Raw genomic sequence first — 23028 nt, forward strand, 5'->3', positions numbered from 1 at the left:
CCAGGAGCCAACACAACTGCAAACTCAATATACGTTCTAACAGATTACAAAGAACATTGGTGAGGCTGAAGGGTTGGTAGCTCTCCACATCAAGAGGGTTTTACTGGGTTTGAGCACTGGAATGATTGTGCTCTCCCGCCATTGTGATGGGAATACACCATCACAGCAGATACGGTTGGAGACGATGAAGAGATGTTGCTAGTAGTCCGACGAGAGATGTTTAATCATCTGACTGAGGATCCGATCTGGCCTGGGAGTTGTGCTGGGGCAATGTGAAAGGGCGCTGATGAGGTCCCACACAGTAAATGGAGCATTATAGGGTTCACTGTGATGTTCAGTGAATGAGAGTAGTTTTCTTTCCATCTGCTGTTTGAGGATGCAAAAGGCTGCAGTGTAATTCTCCAAAGCAGAGAAGACATACCTCTCCCAACACTCGTGTTTTGATCTTTTTATAAGCTGGCGAATGCAGGCATGGAGCCGTCTGAAAGCTATCAGGTGCTCCAGGGAAGGGTGCCGCTTATGTCGCTGTACAGCTTGCCAATGCACCTTAATTGCATCAGCAATGTTTGGTGACCACCACAAGGTACTGACTTTCGCTGGGGCCACCCTAAGGAACAAGGGATCGTGTTTTCCGCCACAGAAACGATCGTTCTAGTGACCCGCTCAACCACGACATCGATGGTACCATGTGGGGGAGATTCAACAGTGACAGCAGAGGTGAAAGCTTTTCAGCCTGCCTTGTTTAAAGCCCACCTGGGTAGGCGTCAGGGGGAATGATGCTGGGGGAGTGACAGGAAGATGGGAAAGTGGTCACTACCACACAAGTCATCATGGGCTCTCCAGTGGACATATGGGAGAAGTCCAGGGCTGCAGAGGGGTAAATCAATGGCCGAGTATGTACCATGAGCCACACTGAAATGTGTGGGGGCCCCAGTATTTAGGAGGCAGAGGTCCAGTTGAGACAGTAAATTTTCGATATCTCTACCTCGGCCAGTATGCATGGTGCGACCCCACAAGGGGTTATGGGTGTCAAAATTTCCCAAAGTAGGAAAGGTTTAGGGAGTTGATGAATCAGTGCAGCCAATATGTTCAGGGATACTGCATTATCTGGAGGAAGATACATGTTGCAGGCAGTGGTTTCCTGTGTTGTCCTTATCCTGACAGCCACAGCTTCAAGAGGAGTTTGAAGAGGCATAGGTTCACTACATACCGAGTTAAGGACATAGACGCAAACTCCACCTGACACTATTATATTCAGTATGGTTCTTGTAATATCCCCTATAGCCATGGAGGGCAAGGGTCCGCATTGCCGGGAACCAGGTTACCAGGAGAGCAATGCATAAAGCAGGTGTAAAGCTTAACATTTGCTGTAGCTCAGCCAGGTGGTGGAAAAAGCCGCAGCAATTCCACTGGTGGATGACATTATAGTGAGGCTGGGAAGGCATGAATCGCTCAAGGAGGCAGTTTACACCTCAGAGTCACCCGCTGCCACCGATTGAGTACCTGTGCGATCTAGATCCTCAGGGGATGCCAGAACCTCCACTTCATCTTCAGATACACAGCTTGTAGGTAGCAGTGGTGTGGGTGCCACCACAATGTCTCGGATCTTGAGGGGTCTTTTTCCTTTTAGGTTTCTCTTGCTGATCCTTAGGTTTTTCTGGATGGAAGGGCTTCATTAATTCAGTCTCAGGGACAGAGGAGGACCGTGAAGCCCTAAGACCAGCTACCTGTGGGTGCTTAAGCCATTGGCAGGTGTCTGCTTTGCCCCTGGTAGGAACCTGGCAAGGGAGTGACCCAAGGGACCTGTTCCCAGCGAGAGGAGTCTAAGAAGACTTGCGCTTCTCTGGCTGAGAAGTGGGGAGTGATGACCCCGAAATAGGAGGTGCAGGAGCAACAGGGATAGAAGTGGTGCCCCCACAATCAAGGGGAGGTAGAGTCTTACAGCTCTGAGAACCAACTGTAAACGGAGGAACTGAAGGGGCTAGAACTGTTGTCATTGCAGCAGCGTAAGTGGATGTCATACATACAGGATATAGCTGTTCAAATTTCCTTATAGCCTCAGTGTACGTCAATCGTTCCAGGGTCTTGAATTCCATAATTTTCCTTTCTTTCTGTAGAATCCTGCAGTCTGTTGAGCAAGGGGAATGGTGCTCTCCGTAGTTGATACTGGCGGGGCACATGGAGTATTAGAATATGAAGGACATCCACAATCTCGACAGGTGACTCTGGAAGTACAGCGGGAAAACATACACTCGAACTTCCCACACTTAAAGTGCCTCATGGTTTTACATCACTGTGGTATACCATCACCCTGACCTTCTTGGGTAATGTGCCACCTTTGAAGGCCAAGATGAAGGCACACGTGGCAACCTGATTATCTCTCGGATACCGATGGATGCGGCAGACGAAATGAACATCTTGTCACTCTAAGTTGTCGTGCAGCTCGTCATCAGACTGCAAAAGAAGGTCCCTGAAGAATATAATACCCTGGACCATATTTAAGCTCTTATGGAGTGTGATGGAAACAGAAACATCCCCCAGCTTTTCACTGGAGAGCAATGCCTGTGACTGGGCAGAGGATGCTGTTTTTATCAAGACTGACCCAGACTTCCCCCTCCCCAAATATATCCTCTAAATGTTCCACAAAGAACTGAGGCTTCATTGACATGAAATATTGCCCATTAGCTCTTGCACATACGACGTACTGGGGTGAATAAGGTCCACTGCCATCCTTAGCCTGGCATTCCTCCCATGGTGTGTTCAGGCAAGGGAACGATTTGGGGTCATACTTCTTCACATTAAAGTTAGACTTTGACCATTTAGAGACTGCTGGCATTGGACCACCAGCAAAAGATAACGTAATATGCTTCATAGTGGCATTGGACCACCAGCAAGAGATAACGTAATATGCTTCATGGCATGTCATCCGCCCTGATGCCACCCACTCCGACCAGGGGTCCTTTCCATGGGCGCTGCCAGCCTAAGCAAGGGCCACCTGGCAGGATGGCCATTGCTGGGAGTCCTTATGCCCCAGGGAGATGGGCATCTACTCCTTAGCATATGTGAGGGGTTAATGGTGCAGGCATCATCAGAGCGATCCCTGTGTAGTCAGGGGGAGCGACAGCCATAGGGTACATAGCAGGCCCACCACAATGGACTGGCTACCGTGCTGGATACGAAGTGCAAAGAAGTCCATGATCATCATCGGCGCAGAAATGACAGTGCACAGTGGATGGAGGAAAACACACCCAGGAAGGTGTTCTCGCCCCCCAGATGGAGAATGAGCGGAACTGCAAAGCCATGGCGTTCCAAAGAATGCTGAAGGTCTCAGTGCATGATGGACATGAAAGATCATGTAACGCGCCCTTCCCCAATTGGCTCACGCTTCGGCAAAATTTGGAAGAATGGAGGTCAAAGCCTACAGGAGCCATCACAGAAGGCCGAAATTGTTAAGACTCCTTTTAGTCGCCTCTTATGACAAGTAGGCATACCTGGGGTATATTCTAACCACCAGACCCACAGGGTGAAATGTCACACTTGCTTGGCCCTGTCCTGGTCGCCGGGATACAGTTTCTCTCTTTATAAACTGTCACCTCATCTGAGAAACAATAGAATGATTCATGTTAAGCCATCGGGCAATATTAATTTGCTATTCCCCTGCTTCCATTCTTCCTGTGGCCTTCCACAGCAGAGAGTCTGTAGGTGTCTTCTCTGTGTCATTCTGCACAGTGTACACAGTAACTGTGGATGTGGGACTATCCTGCAACACTACCCCACTCGACAGATGTCCTGAGTTCATTGCTGGTGTGGTTGTCCATTGATCGGAAAGCCATCTTCCATGCAGAACACAATCGTAACAACATCTGTTGACAGTTTGTATGATTATATCATGAATTAAACACAGGATGGGCAAATAGCAGTTTGCTGCTTTCGACACCAGTGTACATTCATGGCCATCAAAATTTCATGACAAATTTTGCAAACTGGCCCATGTGTCTGTTGTATATGAAGCACTCCTGCTAGCCTATTGCTTTTGGATGCAAACCTCATATGTGTAATTAAAATATTCCAACTATAACTATTCCTGTAGTAGTGTGACAATAAGTTCAAATCACATATACAGATACAACACATGTTGAGTGGATAACTAAAACAAGTCCTGAGTGTAGGAATGTTATCTTAAGGGTATTTGAAAATGGCTTAAGGCTGAAATTGTGCAACAGTGTATGAATGAACTTAATTTCAACAGTTGAAGGCAGCTTGGAGTAATTTAAGTGCTTAGACCATGGATAATCAACCTTTTTTACTTTCCGCTCACTTTTGTACCCCTATTAGCAGTAAAATTTTCTAACTGCCCATCAGTTCCACAGTAATAGTGCTTTAGAAAGTAGGGAAATAACTCTATAAATCACGTATAGTTGATGATCCTGAGAAGCACCAAGTCTCACTTTTATCTACAATAATGATGCACGCTGAAGCAATGAACTAAAACTTGTACCAGCTCAAGGATTCGAATCCGGGTCTCCTGCTTACTAGGCAGATTTGCTAACAGCTGCACCACAGTGGCATTGTGGCTACCAGAACTGTATGGATTACTGTAGTATATCTCCCTCCTCGACACAAATTCCAATTCAAGGTTCAGCCCACCACAGTTTTTCTAACAATCCAAGTTCCAATCCTCAATAAGTCTTCCTTCTTCTTTTCCTCCCTTCCTTTTCCATTTGCACTAATCTCTGTGTCCTTGTTGTATTCCCCTCCCAGAGATCCGATTGAGGGGAAGCTTTATCTCCGGAATATTGTACAAAGAGGTACATCCCATGAACATCTAGGGAAGTAATTCCAGTGGTGGTTTCCCACTGCCTTCCAATGGCAAGAAACAAATTGGATGTACCTGGAATGTGTGAGGTGAGATGGGGTGGTTTTGGAGAACTAGAAAGTGCTGACTTTCGACTGTACTATTTAGGTGAAGATAAAAATGGAATGTACAGGTTGGAATTTTGATAGGTAAAAGACTGAAGGATAAGGTTATCAAGGTTGAATATGTTAGTTGAAGAATATTGATGATGAGATTTAAAGGGAACAAAAAGACTTAGTTATCATCCAGGTCAATATCCCAACAAATAATCATTCAGACGAAGATGTAGAAGATTGTTATGATAAGATAGAAAACATAGCAGAGAGAGAGAAAAGAAATGCATAATGGGTGATTGGAATCCAGTAGTTGGTGAGGCATCAGAAGGTAAAGCTCTGGGAAAATTTGGACTGGGAGAAAGAAATGAGAGAGGGCAAACATTGTTGGAATACTTCAATGAAAATTTCACGGAAGTTGGAAATATTCTATTTGGAAATATTCTATTTGGTAACCACAAAAGAGGACGGTATACTTGGATATCTCGATTTGACAACAAAAGATATCAAGTTGATTACATAATGATACAACAAAGATACTGAAATTGCCTAAAGAGTGTCAAAAGTTATCCAGGGGCAGATATTTATTCAGATCATATATTTGTAGTAGCTGAAGTTCTAGTTAAATTGTAAAGAACCTGGAAAGGACAGAAGAGAGAGCACATTGACAGACAAGGCAACTATGAAAAATCAGAGAATGCATATTGTGAAATCATGATGCAAGGACAGGAAACAGAATGCACTGAAGGAAGATGGGATCGTTTTAAAAATGGGATCAAAAAGGCAACTACGGATATGCTTGGAGTCAAGGAGAGGAAAAAAGCAAAGAAAGAATCGGTAACACCAGATATGATAACCGAGATGGATGGCTGCAGGAAATGGAAAACTGTAAACACAGAAGAAGGGAAGCGCAACTATAGGACATTAATAATGAATTAAGAAGGGAGACAGAACAAGCAAAGGAGAAATGGCTCACAGAAAAGTGTGACAAGATAGAGAAAGAAGGAATATATAATTTGATGTACAAAGAAGCAGTGGATTTGACATTCAGGGAAAAGGGAAACAACAATGGGCCAAAGTAAAGAAACGGAAAAATGGTGAGTGAACCCCACGAAATAATGAGAAGATGTGAAAAATATATAGCATGGTTATATGATGCAGACAGCCGACCAAGTGAAGAAGATATTGGGGTAGAAGAAGAAGAAAAAATAGTTGCAAATGTTGATAAAGGAAATGCAAGACTAACTAGTGAGATTAAAGCATCTATGAAGGAGATGAAAAATGGAAAGGCAATGGGAATTGATAAGATTCCTATGGAACTGTTGAAGTCGTTGGAGAAAGAAGGGAAAAGGGAGTGGATTGAATTGTGTAATCAAACATACAAGGTGTACAACTTTGCTTCCGCCGTTTGCCGATAGGTGGCAACAACGGTAAGTAGCGGTCAAAAGAAACAGATCGCAGACGTCAGGCAGTTAGCTTGGACCTCGGTCAACATAACCTCATTCAAACATGAGTCGATTTGTGTCTGCATCATAAAGTTATTCTTGATTAAAAATGTCAGTTTACAAGCCTAATTCTTGTCATTTGCGGGAGGTGTTACTGTTTTGTTTCAATATGTAGAAAACAGCGGCTGAGTCTCATCAAATGTTCTCAAGTACGTATGATAAGGATGCTATTAATGAAAGAAAGTGTCGTGAGTGGTTTCAATGCTTCAAGAACAATGATTTTAACGTCATAGAGCGGCATAGTGGTGGAAGAGAGAATATTTTCGAAGATGCAGAATTGGAGACATTGCTGAGCGAAGACTCGCGTCAAACTCAAGAAGAATTGGTACAATTAGTGGGAGTGACACAGCAAGCCATTTCAAAATGTCTCAAGGCTATGGGCATGATTCAGAAAGAATGAACTTGGGTCTCCTGTGAGCTGATACCAGAGACGTTGAACAGCGTTTGTGTGTTTGTAAACAGTTGCTTCAGAAGCAAAAACGTAAGGGATTTCTGCAATGCATTGTGACTGGGGATGAAAAATGGCTTCATTACAATAACCTTAAATGCAAAAAATCATGGGGATATCCTGGCCATGCTTCCACATCGATGGCCAAACCGAATATTCACGGTTCCAAAATCATGCTCTGCATTTGGTGGGATCAGCTCGGTGTCAGGTACTATGAGGCGTTAAAACTAATTGAAACAATCTCAGGTGCTTGTTATCCAACACAATTAATGTGTCTGTGCAGAGCATTAAAAGACAAACGGTCGTAATACAGCACAATGCTTGACCCCACGTTACAAAAGAAGTAAAAACGTATTTGGTAACGTTAAAATGGGGAGTCCTACCCCACCCGCCGCATTCTCCAGACATTGCTCCCTCTGACTATCACCTATTTAGATGGCCTGGCTGACCAGCATTTCTGATCTCATGAAGAAGTCACAAATTGGATCGATTCGTGGATCGCTTCAAAAGATGAACAATTTTATCGACGTGAGATTCGTACATTGCCTGAAAGATGGGAGATAGTAGTGGCCAGTGATGGAAAATACTTTGAATAATACATGTGTAACCAATTTGTTTAATTAAAGCCTCAAATGTTGGGGCAAAAATGGCAGAAGCAAAGTTGTACACCTCGTACATGACAGGAAAATGGCCAAGGGACATTACAGAAAGTATCTTAATACCTATAGAAAAGAAAAGGAACAGCAAAAAGTGTGAGGAACATAGAACAGTGAGCCTAATATCGCATGCAGCCAAAGTCTTGCTGAGGACGCTCAACAGAAGGCTATATAGAAAGCTAATAGGAGATGAACAATTTGGTTTCAGGCGAGGAGTGAGAAACAGAGATGCCATTGGGTTACTGAGAGTGGTAGGAGAGAGGTACATGGAAAAGAAAAGGAAGGTGTATGTTGTGTTCATTAATCTTGAGAAGGCTTTTGACTGTGTCAGATGGGACAAACTGATGGAAATCCTAAGGAAACATGAAGTTGACTGGATGGATAGACGGCTAATTAGAAATTTATATTTGAACCAGAGAGCAAGAGTAAGAATAGGTGTGATAAGTGAAGAAACTCAACTGGGAAGAGGTGTAAGACAAGGTGGTTGTTTATCACCAACACTGTTCAATATCTACCTGGAGGAAATTACTAATGAAAATTTTGATGGAAGGAGAGGAATTTGTATAGGGGGGTTGGAAAGTGGAGTGTATAAGATTTGCAGATGACATGGTTGTGATGGCAGAGAGTGCAAGAGAGAGAGAACAAATGTTAGATGATCTAAACACAAAATCAGATGAATATGGAATGAAGACTAGCAAGAAGAAAACGAAAAGCATGGTAACTGGAGGAAAGGGGAGAAAATGCCATATGAAAATAGGGGGAGAGGAAATAGAGCAAGTGAATAACTTCAATTACTTGGGAAGTGTAATAATAGATGATATGTATTGCTCAACAGAAATTAGGAAAAGAACTGCAATGGCAAAAAAAAAAAAAAAAAAAGGATTCAAGAGGAAACAGAAATTACTTTGCGGACCACTAAACAAAGATCTGAGGAAAAGACTTTCCAAATGTTACATCTGGAACGTTGCACTGTAGGTGCTGAGACCTGGACATTGTGGAAGGGAAATGAAAGAAGACTGGAGGCACTAGAGATGTGTATATGTAGAAGAAAGGAAAAAGTGAAATGGGAAGACCGAGAAAGGAATGAAGAAGTATTAAGAAGAGTTGGAGAAGAAAGAAACATGCTGAAAGTCACCAGAAAGACAAAACGAAACTGGATTGGACATCGTTTGAGGAGGGACTGTTTATTGAAGGAATGAAGAGAAGGAATGGTGGAGGGGAAAAGGGGAAGAGTAAAAAGAAGATATCAGATGCTGGACAATATCAAAGGAGACAAATATTCAGAAATGAAAAGACTGGATATCAACAGACAAAAGTGGAAGAGGCTTAAACCATTACAATACCTGCCCTAAAGCAAATACCATACTACTACTACTACTACTACTACTACTACTACCACCACCACCACCACCGCCGCCGCAGAGGCTCTCCAATATTGGAATAGAACCTTAGCAGTGAGCAAAATGGGGCCAATCATGACCCCTCAGGTGTAGGTGATATATTAATCAGTTGATGTTCCTGAGACATGCTAGTCTTATTTACTTTTATCTATGATAATGAAATAGACTGAACAGGTAAATTAAATCTGTACCAGTGCCAGGATTTGAACCCGGGTCTCCTGCTTACTAAGCAGATGTATATGATTAATGGATCAAACAATGGAAAATCCAGGATGGCATGTAACAATACGGGAGATGCTGAGCCGCGATAGGCACAATAAAAAAAAATGAGAAATTTCCTACCAACTATCCTTCCCACCCCTCCTACCGTAGTATTCAGCCATCCAACGAACCTACACAATATACTCATCCATACTTACACAACCCCTGCTCCCAGTCCCTTACCTCATGGCTCATAACCCTGTAATAGACCTAGATGCAAGACCTGCCCCATACATCCTCCTACCACCACCTACTCCAGTCTGGTCACTAACATTACCTCTCACATCAAAGCAGGGCTACCTGTGAAACCAGTCATGTTATCTACAAGCTAAGTTGCAACCACTGTGCTGCATTCTATGTAGGCATGACAGCCAAAAAGCTGCCTGTCTGCATGAACGGCCACCGACAAACTGTGGCCAAAAAACAAGTGGACCACCCTGTAGCTGAACACGCTGCCAAACGTGATACCCCTTATCTCAATGACTGCTTCATAGCCTGTGCCATATGGGTCCTTCCCACCAACACCAGGTTTTCTGAATTACGCAGGTGGGAACTTTCCATGCAATTCATCCTATGTTCCCATAACCCTCCTGGTCTCAACCTTCGTTAGTCACTGTCCTCACCCATCCAGCCCCCTCCCTGTTCCCATTCCAGCACTACACAGCCGTCATTTCACCGCCACACCCAGTCTTTTAATTTCTTTTATTTTTATTTTTCTCCTTTCCACTACTTACCCCCTTCCCCCCTCCGCACCTTCTCTCCCAACCTCTGTCTAAAATGCAACACTTCACTGTCTGCCGCTCCCACCATACTATCCCTCCCCCTCCCCGCCCCACCCCCCTCCTTACCCCCACCCAGTTGCCACTCCAATCATGCACTGGTGCTGCTGCTCGCAGTGTAGTTTCAGCTCACTGAGACTGCAGATGTGTGTGCAAATTGCGCTTGTGTGTGTGTGTGTGTGTGTGTGTGTGTGTGTGCTGCTGACAAAGGCCTTAATGGCCGAAAGCTATGATTGTGTGAATCTTTTTATTGTGTCCATCGCGGCTCAGCATCTCCCGTATGGATTAATGGATCACCTTTGCCTGAGGTACAGGCAGCATTAAACCCATTTCACTCACTGTTAAGGTGTTATTCTAATACTGAATAGCCTCTGCAATTCTGATGCGAGTTTAGAAGGGATATAGCAATGGGCTGAGGCATGAACTGGAATTTGTATTGAGAGAGACATACCAGGGTAATCCTTGCAGCTGTGGTAGCAGTAGCGTCAGTTGGTACGGCAGTTAGCGTGTCTGCTTAGTAGCTGGATTTGAATCCCAATGCTGGTACAAATTTTAATTCATTGCTTCAGCCTACATTATTACTTTATAAAATTTATAAAACAGAGTCAGTGCAAGATAAAGCGTATACTACTACTTCCCAAATGCTTTATGCCAAAGTTTTATGGAAAACTAACAAAAATGTTTTTGTAACCATTACTACCTACTGCCAACCATCAAAGCTGAAGCACCCACTACTCAGCAGTAGGGGCTAACTTGACTACCACTGGCTTAGGCACTTGGGGCTAGTGAAGTGCAGCTTCATAATTGTTTGACCCATTTCAAATAACTAAGAATTCCTTCTTAACTTTTCCATGGAACTCTGCCTAAGTAGGATACAGTTTATGATCACACACACAGGTTATAATGCAGAGACCGGTGGAACCAACAGGCGGTTTCTGAGGTCAATGACAGCAGAGTTCCTGAAGTGAGTGTATAAGTAAAACAAGTCCTGAGTGCAGGAAAGTTATCTTAAGTGTATACAACAGTCCAGGAACCAATCCAAATCACAAATGTAAATTAGGTAATGTTAAGAGTACTCTTCAATAAGCAAAACAAAAAGCTTCAGTGACTACCAATAAAGTAACTGGGGCCAATAAAGTAACTGGGGCAAGCTGGGCCACGCTACTTAGCAGCACACACCCATCAGTGGGTGGCACCACCTTACATTTTTGCCATGGGTGCAGCGCCTTGTGTGGGCACAAGCTGGCCAGAAGCAACATATGGTGTGAAAGTTGTTGTTCCTCAATTAGCTCCCATCACTGGTCACTGCCGACTTCCTGTAAATGGCTAACATGAGAGCAGAGGTTGTAGTGGTATGACGCGCACTGATGGGCTAACTTGTCCCTTGTATGGTTGCAGAGGTCATGCCCAGTCATGGATGGAAGGGAAAGGCGAGTGTTATGTCTTGTTGCTGACTGAGCTGATTCTGATCTGCATCAGCTCATGGCTGGCCACAACCTAACACATCAGTTGCCCCCTATTGGAAATAACAAAACCTTGGGTCCAACCAGGGTTCTGGCCAAGAGTATGAGCTCAGACATGGAACCCACACAGTAACATGGTTGTGTCATTAGCAGAGGGCCCACTGAGCTGGGAAAAGCAGGTCAAAAAAGGGTGTGGAGTCTGTGCCCAAGTAAACTTTTGGTTGGGCTATATCAATTTACAGGGGTGAACCAGTAGATGGTGAGGAAGCTAATGAGTGCATAACCACAGTTGTCTGCCATCAATACTTTGTGCACCTGCATCCTGACCATCCACTCGGCTTCCAAACTGGATGCCAGACAGAAAGGGAAAGTCATCAGTTGCTTAATGCCATAGCATTGACAAAAATTCCGAACACCGCAAACTGGGGGATGCCGTTGGAAACCAGGATATAAGGTGCACCTTCTATTACAGATGTGATGGACAGGGTATTGATAGTAGCTGCCGTGGTAATAGTAGTCATCCACAGCACATATGGAAAGTTAGAAGGAGCACTGACAACTAGCAACTACATACATACCACGAATAGTCCAGCAAAATCAACGTGCACTCTATGCCAGGGATGGCAGGGCATGACCAATGGCTGAAACGCTATGCTGGAATCAACTGGTTGTGGGTGCAGGCTTGGCAGTTCCAGATGCTGCATGCAATGGTGGCATCAACCCCAGGCCAGTACATATTATGCCGTGCCACTGCTTTCACTCTGCACATTCCTCAAAGTGCTTTGTGGATGAGCTTCGGTATGTTAGGAGCAGAGCTAGGAGGAAACTACCACCTGGAATTTCGAATCTTCCATAACTACCAAAATATGTGCACCATTCTGTTTTGGTGTCCTTGGGGAAGTGCTACGGCCAATCCTCCGCCCCCCCCCCCCCCCCCCCCTCCCCCATGCAGCAGACAACACACTGCAAAGGAGTGTGTTCACAGCCCTTTTCTCCTGCTACTTCACACACCGTCATTGGGAATTCATCAAGGATGGGTTGTTGATTTGCGTTTAAAGCAAAACATAGCCCTTCAGTTTGTCAAAGTCCGCATCTGGGTCGCATGGCCAGTGGAAATGTGCATCAGTTTTGGAACACTGTGTGGTGGGCCAATAATGGATCTTGCAGGTATAGTTATTTAGGAATAATTCCCACAGTTGCAGCTGCTGCATCATTTTACTGGGAAGTTTTGAATGGAGAATGGGGACCAAACAGAGAAATATGGGGCTTGTGGTCGATGATCAGGTGAAACTTAGTACCACAGAGATACTTGTGAAACTTCTGGACTCCACATATGGTGGAAAACGCTTCTTTCTCAATTAGTAAGTAATTTCTCTGCACCAAAGTTTAACATTTTAGTCCAGCACATCATTGCCAAGATCGGAACAAGGGGTCATTTTTTAAAGTTGCATGGCATAGCTAAGACCACAAGAATTCAACAATTTTTTTAAGCAACTGATTGAGTGAGCAGGAAACCGAGGTCACATTAGGAATAAACTTGGGGTAATAGTTTACTTGGCTGAGGAACAAGTGTATATCTTTGAGGTTTTTAGGAACTGATATTAGTGATTGCTTTCACATGATCCTGTGTTGGTGCGTGCTGATCTTTACTTATTTATGCCCCAAGTACTTGACACTAGGCTCAAAGAAACTTCACCTATCGAGAAAACTAAACAGACAATGGGCTTGGAGCTGCTCAAACAACGTTGTGCAGGTGCTGCTCCTGCAAGGCCCCAGTAAATAACAAGCTATCTAAATAATGAACACAGCTCATTGTTACAAATAATGAACACTGTTTGAGATACCTTGGATGGATGGCTCAAGATATCCTTGAAATATCGTGGGAACGCTTGCAACCCTAAAAGGCAAACTACAGAACTGACGCACTGTCGATTGCTTTAAGGATATATGGGCTTGGGACCCCGCTTCACAGCCTAATGTAGGTTCAAACAGCTGCTTTCTGTGAGTGGGATCACACTTGAAATTAGATTTATTTATTGCTGGATCTGAAAACCAAACTGTTTAAAAGTGTCCAAACATAATATGTCGATAGTTATCCCAGAGGTAACTACTAGCAAGGTTAGTTGCCGAACTACATTCCTATACTTACAAGGGAACCTCTCCATCGCACCACCCTCAGATTTAGTTGGCACAGTGGATAGGCTTTGAAAAACTGAACACAGATCAATCGAAAAAACAGGAAGAAGTTGTGTGGAACTATGAAAAAATAAGCAAAATATACAAACTGAGTAGTCCATGCGTAGGATAGGCAACATCGAGGATAGCGTGAGCTCAGAAGCGCCATGGTCCCATGGTTAGCGTGAGCAGCTGCGGAACGAGACGTCCTCAGTTCAAGTCTTCCCTCGAGTGGAAACTTTACTTTCTTTATTTTCGCAAAGTTATGATCTGTCCGTTCGTTCATTGACGTCTCTGTTCACTGTAATAAGTTTAGTGCCTGTGTTTTGCGACCGCACCGCAAAACTGTGCGATTAGTAGACGAAAGGATGTGCCTGTACAATGGGAACCGAAAACATTTGATCGCAAGGTCATAGGTCAACCGATTCCTCCAAAGGAATACATGTCCGATATATTCTATACGACATTGGTGACGGCGTGTGCGTCACATGACAGGAATATGTTGTCGACCCACCTAACTTGTACACTTGGCGAATGGGTAAAAAGATTCTTCTACCTTGCCCGATTTAGGTTTTCTTGTGGATGTGATAATCAGGCCCAAAAAAAGTGATGAAAACATAAGAGTTTCTCACATAAACTGCAACAAATGAAAGCAACAGTTTCACAGTCGCACAGTTTTCCCTTTTAACGTTTTCAAATTTTTCCGTGTGCAGACCGTCAAATCCTGCATATGTCCAAGCAAATCTGAACATGTCCTGGAATTTTGGAGAGCGAAGTTGATTATGTGTGAGTGCCTGATCTTTGATAATTGGCTGAAAATAAAAAAAAAATAAAGTTTCCACTCGAGTGAAGATTTGAACCAAGGACCTCTCGATCCGCAGCTGCTCACGCTAACCACGGGACCACGGCGCTCCTCAGCTTAGCCTATCCTTGATTTTGCATATGTTGCGCATGGACTACTCAGTTTGTATATTTTGCTTCCTTTTTCATAGTTCCACACAACTTCTTCCTGTTTTCTCGATTGATCTGAGTTCAGTTTTTCAAGGCCTATCCACTGTGCCAACTTGCAACTAAATCTGCGGGGGGTGCGATGGGGAGGTTCCCTTGTTAGCTTGGTCTACGATCTGACTCCACAATGGGATTAACTGGTCATTGTACTTTACCACTTTGTGTTGAAGAGACTGCAGCAATGGACTGGTATGTGTCCTCATTAACCAGACACACGGCCTTGCCTGTGTTCAAGTGGAAATCTGTAGTCGTCCCATTAATGTCTGGTTGCAACACGAGATGCAGTATCCCGCCTGCTGCTGCCATGACAGGCATTGGTAAGACAGCATGTAGTGTGCTGATGATCAATGTTGGTGCATGCCATTTAAGGCAGACACTCACAGGATGCCACAGTTTGTGGCATTCAACACTGACGATGTCACAGAAAGAGCAGATACGCCATTGACGCTATTGGCCTCAATCTGTATACTATTTGATTGTGCAAACTTTGGAGGGGTCCTTTGGCGACAGATAAGAAAACACTGTGTGAGTTGTGTTCACTTTGGAACACAACAATGGCGAACAAAGCACTTCCATTTGTGCTTGTCCATTGATGATGAGAGTGGGGGATCATCAATGATGAGAATGGGGGGGGGGGGGGGGGGGGGGGAATTGCTAATTACTGCACAAACTACTGAAGCCCATGACACTGGACTACCTGATGAACGGGTGCTCAGTTAATCAGATCGGGATGACAACTGAGTCATTAGTTGATTGTAGAGCACACTGTCAACTAACACTACTAACAATATTGACAACAGAGGAATTGTGAAACATATCTTGGGCTGATGCAGTTACATTGTGAGCTAAGACAACTTTTAAGACATCGCTCGAGGTGGGGTCAGAGGGCTCTAAACCATCAGTGGGCAACCAATGGCCCAAAAGTTGGATATGGTCCATGACTGGTTTCAATCCAGCCTATGGAAGAAATTCATAGGAGAAAGAGTGAGGTGTTAGCATTGAATCCACCCAGGACGCATTTTTTGGATATTTCTGATGACCGTCTGCTTGGCCTCAGTTTGCAGGTCATTTTTCAGACCAGCGAATATTTTGTCACCACTGGATTTGAACAACAAACAGAAACACATTTCCAGTCTGAGTATCTAATTTAGTTAGCGTCACAAATACATCATATACCTCTGCAATCAGATATCAAAAGTATTTTTGGACAAATAATAGTGTTTGTGGATAATTATACACCGCATTTCAAACACTTGAATGACATGGTTGTGGCCACAAATCGCAAAGTTAGTCCTAATTGCTTGTCAACTGGCATTGTGAATCTCACTGCCAAATTTTGTTTCCCTATCTTTCTCAAATCAACATTAGTAAATGATTCTTGTCTATTCTGGACATCTCAGAACACTGCTTCTATCAAAACTGAAAGCAATTTGTAGTGAATTACCTGCACCCGATTCCATGATAGCATTTCAAGATGCTTGTCATCCTGTCTTCAGATGTTTATATTTACTAATGTGTTGTGAACATTTTTTATTCAAACATGACATTGTAGAGTTATGTAACAGTAGTTTTTCAGACAGTTATTGTAAAACATCTTAAGTAAAGACACAACGTTACTATGCGTATGTAAATGTTAACACCTGAAGATGGGCTGGACATAAAATGTACTTACACTCAAAAAAGAATGTTTGGAGGCAAAATTTATTGGTGTGGCACATTGCGAAAGGTGTGCCATCATATTGGTGCTTTATATTATAAACATTATCATCAAGGATGCTATGGTTTTACTGCTGCGTCACATGATGAGGCAGATGAGTATGTGACTCAGGCCTGTGGGTCAGCAAAGGTTGCTCATGCCTGCTCTAAAGCCTTCATACTAATACCACTAATCGGGAACGAGATGGATCTTAACACCATGGATAAGGAGTCCGCATATGACTCGCCACATGTTTACAAGAAAATTAACAATGATGCGGCAAGTCTTGAAAATCAGCAGCCCATGCTGCATAGGATTGTTTTTGTTGCTTTACAAATTGATAAAACTTGAGCCTAGCTGAGGAATGTAACAATGGTCAGCAAACTACAAACATCAGAAAAAGTCGAACTACAAGGGTCAGAGTTTTTGTACCACTTCATACAGTTTACTACTAGAAGACAGTAAGACCACACACTGACATTCAAGACTGCCTTGCAGTGAAGAATAAAATGACACAAACAGAGCTCCGACATCTCATTTGCCTGACTGAAGAAAGCAAATGGTGGAGGGGCAGGGGAGGTAATGGCAGTTGCCAAATGTTGTTGGTTTTGCAGCAGTCTTAACGGCAAGTTCTGCTGTTTCTGGTACAATTTGCATTGCTTTTATTGCTGTTCCTGCAGCTGTTGTTGCTGTTGTCACTGCTGCTGCAAGTCACACAGGTTTTTCTTGCTGCTATCACTGCAACTACTCCTGCCACAGCTTTTGAATCTCAGGATCCATGCTCCACTGGAATAGCTACACAGTGAGAAAGTTCTCAGCGCAGCTTTTCTATCCTACTCTGTGCAGGTAGAACACAGAATATGATCACCCACACTGGTGGTAATGCAGAGACAGGTGCAACCAGCAGGTGGTTCCTGAGGCCAATGAGAGCAGAGTTCATGAAGCAAACGGACAATCAAAATGAGCCCTGAGTGTAGCAAAGTCATATTAAACACATACAGTGGTCAGGGAAGTGTTCCAAATCACAAATGTAAATCAGGCAAAGTCAAGACTTTACTATTCAATAGCACTTAACTAAAGGCTTCAGAGACTAGCAAGGGGGTGAGCTGGGCCACGGTACTTAGCAGCACACCCACAAATCAATGGATGGTGTCACCTTATGTGCTTACTGTGGCTGCAGCACCTTGTACTGTGGCCGTCGTATCTCTGACGTGTTCACCCTGTCGACATTTGGACAATGTGGGGAATCTGGATCACCGTCAGGTACTAAATAAACCTTTGTGAATATTGAATAGAGAGGTATTTTTGAAGGAACCCCACCTCTCCCTTGACAATTATACACGAATGTTTGCAATTTTGTGCTCTGTTACTCTCTCTGCCGTAATTCTTGCAAAGATGACCTGACAAGAGGGTTCAAGGAAATATCTGATTTGAGAATAGCTGCAGACACACACATGTAATTCAGTAGTAATTGATGGTATCTCATCTGTAGAAGAGGAATCCCAGGCTCTCAAAGTTGTAACATACAAGTGTCATTCATTGAAAATGTTTATGACATTTCTGTGAGCATTCTTATGACAGTTGAGTATGCAGCTGAGGACAGGTAAGACAGAAATAACACAAGTAATCACAAAATTGTATTTACTGAGAATGTGATTTGTTAACTTGCCAACCGGTATGATAATCATTCTGCTGCAGACGACAAGCTAAATAATGATTAAAAATGTCACAACTGACTAAAGTGGTTTAGGTCTAATTATTGCTTCCAACAATTATTATTTAACAGTGTTTAAAGTTTACAGGTCTGAATAAATGTACTTACTGATGATGCCACAAATTTGCTGAAACGTGTTAGTGCATGAAAATTAATAGTAGTCTACCTAATGAGTTAATCTGAAAACGCATAAGACATTTGCCCAGAAACCAAGTGGAAAGTGAGTGGGTTCAGAATTTGATTGAATTAACTTTAGAAATATTCCCATAAACATTAAAGGAACAAAACTCTCTGCACCCTTGCCATCTATAAATGGGGAACCATGTGTACAACTAATTTTATTACAATTTTAATAATAATTATATGGGATGAAAGTTGTCCATAAAGCTGTTATCTGTACATAGATGACATCCTATACATGATCATATGTTTGCTTTATACTTTTATTATTTGTCTGAGGTACTCATTGGGTGGTGTGTGGGGGACAGAAATCAACAGCAGAAATTCCCAATGTCACAGCAGGTGTTACAGAAAGCTACCAATGCAATACCGAGCACCACAGTGGATCTCAGAGCACTTCATTCCTAATTACTTACTTGAATGTGCAAGACAACGCTAATGAGAAAAAAGATAATTATGTATGTATCACTGTTAGCTAAAGTGAGCTTTGATATTGCTCAAACAGAGCGTTTGTGTAGTCCCTTCACAAAAGTAGGAATGAGGTCTAGTTCTGGGTTGGAGGACTTCAAACCAGCTTATGTTTTATGACTGGCCACTTTCAACCTCAGCAATCTAATTCAGAACCTCGTGTATATAGCAACTAAGCAGTTATTGTTGTGCCGTATTGTGATGTGTCGCAAATTAATACTTCTCTTGGATGAGTGATGAAGCAGTTCCTGACCCATCACAGGTGCCACCAAACACTTTTTACCATCCTCTCACGAGTGCAAAGGGTAGTACTTTACTTCTAGATGTTTAACTTCAAATTATATATGAGAACTGGTATGGGATAAGTACCATCAGCAGAAAGCACCATCATTCAGCAGGAAACTATCAATTTTGATTTCACGAATCCTGTAAGTCTTTGTTACACTTGTCTAAGTTTTTATTTTCATAGATGCACAACATCTAACATTCGATGTCTGATACAGCAGCCAGAAGATGGCACTGTCAACACCACATGGAGCATAAATTGGTTTCAACGCAAGTAAAGTGATGCCCCATACCGTCTCTCTTCCTTTGGCTGTCTACTGGTATATGCTTGGAGTCAGTGACAATGCCTCCCCCCTCCCCCCATCCATAGAATTCCTTCATCTCTTTCTGGGCACACTACATTCATATGTCTGTAATAAAAAAAGTTCTATCGCATTCACAAACAGAATAATTATTTTATTTGATTAAACTCAAAAGAATAAGGAGAAACTAAATCACTAATCACGCAAATTCTACTATTAACAAGATTGAAAACCAATGCTGTAGCAACAAAAGAAATAGAAAATGGAGAAGAACCTTGATGAGGCTCTTGTCAGGAGTGATTTCGAAGGGAATGATATTAAGCTTCTCACAGGATAACAGTGCCTCAAAATGTTCCAGAGAAATCAATGACTTTGTGGTCAAAAAGGAATTACTATCAGTTCTGACACAAACTAGGTACAGTGGAGAGTATTTCTCATCATATCTTTTGAATCTGTTTTCCTCCAATGATGTGGCTACGGTAGGTCACACCTTTCCACACTGAAATGGTCTTTCCTCTGACGAGTGCTGGGATCTTACCAACATTAGAGTGAGAAAGTTTAATCCTCTTCACTGCAGATAATCTGTCATGATGCCTCATGCATTGACTGCAGATTCTCCCCACGAGCAAGAACAAGCCAGAACAACAGCTGGCTGTTATAGTACCATTGACTGAAATAACTGTGCTTCTGACATAACGTGCACATGCTCTCAGAATGCATAAAGAGCTTTCATCTCTGACACTAACAATGCTTTCCCTATGTTGTCATGCAGCTACAACTGTGCAATTACCTAACAACTCCTTCCACTTCCCACAATGGACTGGCTACTTTGTTAAGTTTCAGGTGTCTTAATTCAATCCACGCATACAAAAGGTGCTTAAAATAGAATTACACAGTGAGTGAAATATAAGTCACACTGGGGAACCTTACCCTAATGGCCAGCACTACTGTAAGCGGTTGAAAGAATTGAGTTCAAACTCGGAAGCTGGGACCACACGAATTAGCCACAATGATTGAGGGGAGGGGGAAAAAGGAAACATCTAGGTAAAACAAAGTACATAACCACAATTAATATCCTGTAGGAAAGCCAGGATGTCAACAACGAGGTGTCCCTAAAGACCATGTAGTGAAAATGAATGGGGTAGGTGTGGGGGTGAGGGGGAGATCCATCCTCATCCATGACTGCTCAACTGCAACCCACAATGGTTGGAGTTAGATCCAAGTGCTTGTAAACCTTCTAAATGGAGAGTCCCAAGTGTGGAGCACCCATGATCTTAAGTGATCAAATGCACTGATGTCTTAAATCTTATCCATCCTATATCTGACCACTATGCCAACAATCGGTACAAAGTCTCAAAACGTCTGAGTCAAGTGACATGTCTATTCCATTCAATATGGTAAATCTCATATAAGATATGAAACAAATACTAACAAAGAGATAGAGGGGCTGGCCAGTACTTACCTCAGCTCAGTACAGCCGATAGATACACATAAAACAGAACTGAAAATTTACATTCCTAGCTTTCGGAACTTTGTTCCTTCATCAGGGAGGAGAGAGGGGAAAAAAGGGAAGAAGGGAAAGTGGATTCAGTTACTCACAACCCAGGTTATGAAGCAACAGGGAAAGGTAAACAGGGAGGGTAGCAAGGATGGAGGCATGGTTGTCAGAGGGAAGCCAAAGATATTCTCTTGGCTTCCCTCTGACAACCATGCCTCCATCCTTGCTACCCTCCCTGTTTACCTTTCCCTGTTGCTTCATAACCTGGGTTGTGAGTAACTGAATCCACTTTCCCTTCTTCCCCTTTTTCCCCTCTCTCCTCCCTGATGAAGGAACAAAGTTCCGAAAGCTAGGAATGTAAATTTTCAGTTCTGTTTTATGTGTATCTATCGGCTGTACTGAGCTGAGGTAAGTACTGGCCAGCCCCTCTATCTCTTTGTTAGTATTTGTTCCATTCAATATGGTGACAGGACTGATCTCTCTTCTACACAGGGGCTCTCTAATTCAATTTTTCATGGAAGAAAAATACTGAAAGACCTAACATAGAAGAGGCACTCCAGTCAGAGCCAGTTTAAGGTACAAGTGATACAAGCGACTTATTGGGATGGCAAGCTGAGAGGGGTACCAGATGTGCCCACATGCAAGATTTGTATTCAGTGCGTATCGTGTGTGTGTGTGTGTGTGTGTGTGTGTGTGTGTGTGTGTGTGTGTCAGAGAGGGGGGTGGGGTGGGGGGGTGGGAGGTGCCACATGATAAGACACTTGTGTGAAAAAATGTTATTGAACTCCAGTGCAGACTATACTTATCTTACCATTAACCAATTGACTAGGAGCCAGCAAGCAATGAACAATAACACTGATAAACAAATAAAATACTGCACTCACAGTTGCTCTTTGAAAGCAATTAAAATTCATTCAAAAGCATCACAAATTAAGTAAATATCAACTGTCTTAAATCGGAAAAGAATTAGATAACAGGGAAAAAAAAAAACAGAAGGGGGGAAAAATTATCCCCAAACAACATACTGGAAACCAAATGTATACTGAATTAACATTAAGAAAGTATGTATGAGATGTGCCTCACAAAACAGTATGGCTTGTTACTACAGTGCATTTAAAATTACTTGCAGTTCTTGACGTTTGGCTCACCGGAGGGGACGTGACACTGCTGCCTAGGTAACACAAACCACAAACCTGCTTTCCTTACCATACTGCCAGCGGTTCGGTAGGTAATGCACCACTGTCACCATGCTTGTGATAAACAGTACCACATAGTGTCGTGCTTCAGATGCACCTGCATTTGTTAGCTCTCTTTGTGAAGTGTTATTTTCTATCATTGAAGTTTCTGCAATGGTCAGGTGTTGTGAACGAGTTTTTTTGTGTTGGCACTGTGTTGATAATAGCAGTGCAACATGTCTGAACACGAGATTTGCAGTAAACGAGGTCATCCAAGAACATGTTCACTGGCTGCAAAGATATCGAGCTGTGGAAAGGGAATTCCGATCCGTGGCAAGGTTGCAAATTTGTATGCTCTGAGTACAGTTATTTAGAACTTGAATGCAATAACGGCAGTCTATTTTTAGATGTTACAAGAGTGGTGGACAGAACAGCTGCTCTACTTAACATTCATCAATCTACGGCACTGAGAACTGGCAAGGAGAAGGAAAGAAAGGAAGACGTGAGTGAAGAAGCAAGGCCAGGTCATTCTTTATTAGAAACTCCAGGCAAAAACAGATGTTATGAGAGACGGGTAACAAAGATGGACGCATTCTAACAGGATGCAATTTGGAGACATGTGCATGCTTATTATCAGTGCAAAGAATATCCTACTTTATTTCTTCTTTTCAGCCTCAAAGCAGCAGAGTTGTTCAATGGGAATATGTCGTCACTCCAAAACTGTTTACACAAGCTTGTTTCCGGTACAAAAAGTTGTCGCCTCGGACATTTATAATTGAGAGAAGGGACATAGTGGTGTGGAAAGGCTGAAGTCTATGTGCAATGGGGAGTGTTTTGTTCGAAGACATTGTGTGGTTGGACGAGACATGGATTAATGGATGGATCGCACAGCACAAGGAACAACAAAAGCAATGATAGGCAAGGGTGGCAGGATAATCGTCCTCCATACTGGCTCTGCTTGTGGTTTCATTACAAACTTTTTATTGCTGTTCCATTCCAAGAAGCAAAGCGACTATCATGAGGAAATGAATGCCAAAGCTTTCATGGAGTGTTTTTCTAATGTTCTGCTGCAGAACATTATTGCAAACATGACAATAGTAATGGACA

At 42.9% G+C, this 23028-nt stretch overlaps 1 protein-coding gene across 2 annotated transcripts in view; it reads right to left on the reverse strand.

The window, feature by feature from the left end:
• Positions 1–23028, reverse strand: part of LOC126457114 (cleavage stimulation factor subunit 2 tau variant) — a 91242-nt gene that overhangs the window by 11739 nt on the left and 56475 nt on the right. The window lies entirely within an intron of this gene.

The sequence above is a fragment of the Schistocerca serialis genome, chromosome 2, assembly GCF_023864345.2.
Source record: "Schistocerca serialis cubense isolate TAMUIC-IGC-003099 chromosome 2, iqSchSeri2.2, whole genome shotgun sequence".
Lineage (NCBI taxonomy): Eukaryota > Metazoa > Arthropoda > Insecta > Orthoptera > Acrididae > Schistocerca > Schistocerca serialis.